Source organism: Conger conger, chromosome 2, assembly GCF_963514075.1.
Source record: "Conger conger chromosome 2, fConCon1.1, whole genome shotgun sequence".
Taxonomy (NCBI): Eukaryota; Metazoa; Chordata; class Actinopteri; order Anguilliformes; family Congridae; genus Conger; species Conger conger.
The window spans coordinates 87,268,559-87,273,558 of record NC_083761.1 but is presented as its reverse complement, the minus strand read 5'-3'; the positions used below and the strand labels follow the sequence as shown (position 1 = coordinate 87,273,558).

Here is a 5,000-nt window from a genome sequence, read left to right as displayed (position 1 = left end):
GCTAAGGTACATGACTGGGGCAGCCTGTACCTTGTGGCTAAGGTACATGACTGGGGCAGCCTGTAGCCTAGTGGCTAAGGTACATGACTGGGGCAGCCTGTACCTTGTGGCTAAGGTACATGACTGGGGCAGCCTGTAGCCTAGTGGCTAAGGTACATGACTGGGGCAGCCTGTAGCCTAGTGGCTAAGGTACATGACTGGAGCAGCCTGTAGCCTCGTGGCTAAGGTACATGACTGGGGCAGCCTGTAGACTAGTGGCTAAGGTACATGACTGGGACAGCCTGTAGCCTAGTGGCTAAGGTACATGACTGGGACAGCCTGTAGCCTAGTGGCTAAGGTACATGACTAGGGCAGCCTGTAGCCTAGTGGCTAAGGTACATGACTGGGTCAGCCTGTAGTGTAGTGGCTAAGGTACATGACTGGGACAGTCTGTAGCCTAGTGGCTAAGGTACATGACTGGGGCAGCCTGTAGCCTAGTGGCTAAGGTACATGACTGGGGCAGCCTGTAGCCTAGTGGCTAAGGTACATGACTGGGGCAGCCTGTAGCCTAGTGGCTAAGGTACATGACTGGGGCAGCCTGTAGCCTAGTGGCTAAGGTACATGACTGGGACAGCCTGTAGCCTAGTGGCTAAGGTACATGACTGGGGCAGCCCATAGCCTCGTGGCTAAGGTACATGACTGGGGCAGCCTGTAGTCTAGTGGCTAAGGCACATGACTGGGGCAGCCTGTAGCCTAGTGGCTAAGGTACATGACTGGGACAGCCTGTAGCCTAGTGGCTAAGGTACATGACTGGGCCAGCCTGTAGCCTAGTGGCTAAGGTACATGACTGGGGCAGGCTGTAGCCTAGTGGCTAAGGTACATGACTGGGGCAGGCTGTAGCCTAGTGGCTAAGGTACATGACTGGGGCAGCCTGTAGCCTAGTGGCTAAGGTACATGACTGGGGCAGGCTGTAGCCTAGTGGCTAAGGTACATGAGTGGGCCGATGGTTGGTGGTTCAAGCCCTGGTGTAGCCACAATAAGATCCGCACAGCCGTTGGGCCCTTGAGCAAGACCCTTAACTCCACATTGCTCCAGGGGGGATTGTCCCCTGCATAGTCTAACCAATTATGAGTCGCTTTGGATAAAAGCATCAGCTGAATAAGAAATTATTATTATTATAAATCTTTGGACGAGTGAGAGGTATCTCACTACACAGTGATTGTAAATAAAGCAAGAAGTGCAGTAAAGCCGTGGGGTCTGGGCCGTGTGCCCTGGGGTCACCCGCTGTGGCCCCTCATAGCAGACTGTGGTGGACCCAGCCCAGCCCAGCTCAGCTCAGCCCAGCCCAGCTCAGCCCAGCTCAGCCAAGCTCAGCCCAGCCCAGCCCAGCCCAGCTCAGCCCAGCTCAGCCAAGCTCAGCCCAGCCCAGCTCAGCCCAGCTCAGCCCAGCCCAGCCCAGCCCAGCTCAGTCCAGTCCAGCCCAGCTCAGTCCAGTCCAGCCCAGCCCAGCTCAGCCCTGCCCAGCCCAGCCCAGCCCAGCCCAGCCCAGTCCAGCCCAGCTCAGTCCAGCCCAGCCCAGCCCAGCCCAGCCCAGCCCAGCTCAGTCCAGTCCAGCCCAGCCCAGCTCAGCCCTGCCCAGTCCAGTCCAGCCCAGCTCAGTCCAGCCCAGCCAAGCTCAGCCCAGTCCAGCCCAGCCCAGCTCAGTCCAGCCCAGCTCAGCTCAGCCCAGCTCAGCCCAGCTCAGCTCAGCCCAGCCCAGCCCAGCTGTCACAAAAACCTCTGAGAATGTTGTGGAACATTCTGAAGAGATTCCCAGAATGCCACGCTGAGAACATTCCCCGAGCAGTCATCGAACATTTCATTTTAGTTTTGTCAACATCAGAGGTCACTGCCAAAAATGGCTGTCTTAACAAGCATTTTAGTCTTGCAATAATACTTGAGATCTTTTATTTCTATTTCTGAAGTAGAAAATATTATCTTGCTTTAAGGTACTGTTGGCTCGACAAGAAGTGAAATGCTCTAATTCCATTGGCAAATCTTCAAATGAGTCAAAACCGTCTCATCTCATTACGTTATTGGCATTTGGCAGACGCTCTTATCCAGAGTGATGTACAGTTGATTAGACTAAGCAGGAGAAAATCCTCCTCTGGAGCAACGCAGGGTTAAGGGCCTTGCTCAAGGGCCCAACGGCTGTGCAGATCTTATTGTGGCTACACCGACCTTCCCTGTCCCAGTCATGTACCTTAACCACTACGCTACAGGCGACCCTACGTCGGCAGGAACTGTGCCTTATGTAACAAAAAAGTCAAGGAAGTAAGATTTGCGAATGCTGCGAATGTTTTGATTACGCTCAATCAAAACATTTTTGAATGGAGATTACCCACAAAACACATTTAGTCCAGGACTAAGCTCAATATGTGTCTCTGAAACTGGCCCCTTAAGTCTGAATATAAGACTAAAGAACATAACGTACAATAACATAACAAATACAATGAGGAGAACAGGCCGTTCAGCCTGTCATTCAGCCTGTTATTCAGCCTGTTATTCAGCCTGTCATTCAGCCTGTTATTCAGCCTGTCATTCAGCCTGTTATTCAGCCTGTCATTCAGCCTGTTATTCAGCCTGTCATTCAGCCTGTCATTCAGCCTGTTATTCAGCCTGTTATTCAGCCTGTTATTCAACAATGTTCGCCTTTTCCCACCACTAAAGTGCACCTACAGCTTAGTTTGGCTAAAAATAGCATCTATCACCGCATCAGACCCCAGTGTTTTCTGTCCTGGCAAGCCATTCCACACAGTGACCACCCTCTGCGTGAAAAACACACTTCCTGAGATCTGTGTGGAATTCACCCTCTGCCAGTGTCCGTTTGCGCCCTCTCCCTGCGCGGCTCTCTGGGTTAAACGCCGGGATCGACTCGCGTTTTCCGTTCTTTTCGCAGCTGCGCGTAGGCAGGGCCGCTCAGCCGCCATTTTGAATTCCATTTTGAATCCCTGAGTCTCTCTGGGGCCCGTGCTGGCTGCTGATAGGCCGCTGAGCGCCCGTCGTCGGCATGGAAACGCGCGGTGCCCCTGAAACGGGGGGCCAAACGCTCCCCCCCCCCCCCCCCCCCCCCCCGGCTGAGGGCAGGACACTCCAGGGGTCAGACAGTGGAAGGCCTGCCCTGTGTATCTTCCACCCATGAACTCACCCGGCTGATTTCAGTCGTTAGCTCTCCTCTCCTGGCTGAGGAATTGTGCCTAATTAGCCAATTAGACTGAGCACAGACAGGCGCACAATCGTGTCAACGCCAAATGACGTAACAGCAAGTGTACTCACACAATCCTGCCCATCTCATTCTCAGAAAGTGAGGAGGCAGGAGTGCACAGACTGTAAAACTCGCTCCCGTGCGTGCGGCTGTGCGGGGCTGAGAGGAGAAGAGGAGATCTGTGATGAGTGGCCCTGTCTGTGGGGCACTTCCTCTCCTTCCCCAGAGGGTATCAGCGTCGGGGGGGGGGGGGGGTGCGTGCAGTAACCATGGCGACGTACGCATTCCGCCGTCGCCGTAGCAGCACCTACACTGTTCCAGCACACAGGATGGAATGTTTTCGCAGAATTCCATCGGCAAGTCAAGAGTTCACGAGGCGGTGACCTTACGTTCTTCCCCCATCCCATGAGAAATTACAATGCAAACGCACACACAGACACACATACACGTACAAACACACACGTACACACACATACACGCGCGCGCGTGCACACACGTACACACGCAAACGCACAGACACACACTATATACATACACACACCAATTCCTGACCAGACAGACAATCTGCACATTCAGCTTCCGCCCACTAGAGGGCTCTGTTTATCGTCGCACATCTCATACACTGGAGCTGCCCTAAGTTCCCAAAGCACATCCTGGCCTTGATTCATAGACCTGTGTTTTTTATGAAAACTTGCAGAAATGACAGCATCTTACAGTGGAACAGGAGCAGCTCACTAGCTGATAACCAGCGGTTAACCAGCGGCTAACTAGCAGCCCGCCTTTGGCACAGCTGTTGGTCTTGCCGTGTTCAGTAAATTGCTGCACAGGGGAGATGAAGGTCAGCTGTTTGAAGAATGCAGAAGAGCTACGGCTCAGCCTTCAGCAAGCTGGGATCAGGCCCACCTGCTAAAGCACCAACGCAACAGCAGCTGACACTGACGGCAGTGCTTGTGTGTGTGTGTGTGTGTGTGTGTGTGCATGTGTGTGTGCGCGTGTGTGTGTGTGTGTGTGTATTAGCTTGTGTATGTGTGTGTGTGTGTGTGTGTGTGTGTGCGTGTGTGTGTGTGTATTAGCTTGTGTGTGTGTGTGTGTGTGTGTGTGCGCGTGTGTGTGTGCGCGTGTGTGTGTGTGTGTGTGTGTGTGCGCGTGTGTGTGTGTATTAGCTTGTGTGTGTGTGTGTGTGTGTGTGTGCGCGTGTGTGTGTGCGCGTGTGTGTGTGTGTGTGTGTGTGTGCGCGTGTGTGTGTGTATTAGCTTGTGTGTGTGTGTGTGTGTATTAGCTTGTGTATGTGTGTGTGTGTGCGCGTGTGTGTATTAGCTTGTGTGTGTGTGTGTGTGTATTAGCTTGTGTGTGTGTGTGTGTGCGCGTGTGTGTGTATTAGCTTGTGTGTGTGTGTGTGTGTATTAGCTTGTGTGTGTGTGTGTGCGTGTGTGTGTGTGTGTGTGCGTGTGTGTATTAGCGTGTGTGTGTGTATTAGCTTGTGTGTGTGTGTGTGTGTATTAGCTTGTGTGTGTGTGTGTATGTGTGTACGCATGTGTATTACCTTGTGTGTGCGTGTGTATTAGCTTGTGTGTGTGTGTGTGTCTGTGTGTGTGTGTGTGTTTAACTGAATTTCTCTTTTTCATGCCATTCAAGTATTTCAAAAACCCATTAAAAAGTGGTCAGGCTTTTGGTTGGAGCTCCAGTGTGGTTTCACACACCCCGGGTTACAATTCTATTAAACGCATCACCGTGTTTCCTGGAGGAGCATGAGTGGCAGGTGGATATATACAGTGCT

The 5,000-nt window shown here is 52.6% G+C and overlaps 1 protein-coding gene across 1 annotated transcript in view; it reads right to left on the bottom strand.

Annotated features, from left to right (window-relative positions):
- notum1b (notum, palmitoleoyl-protein carboxylesterase b) overlaps nt 1-5,000 on the bottom strand; it is a 20,303-nt gene that overhangs the window by 8,473 nt on the left and 6,830 nt on the right. The window lies entirely within an intron of this gene.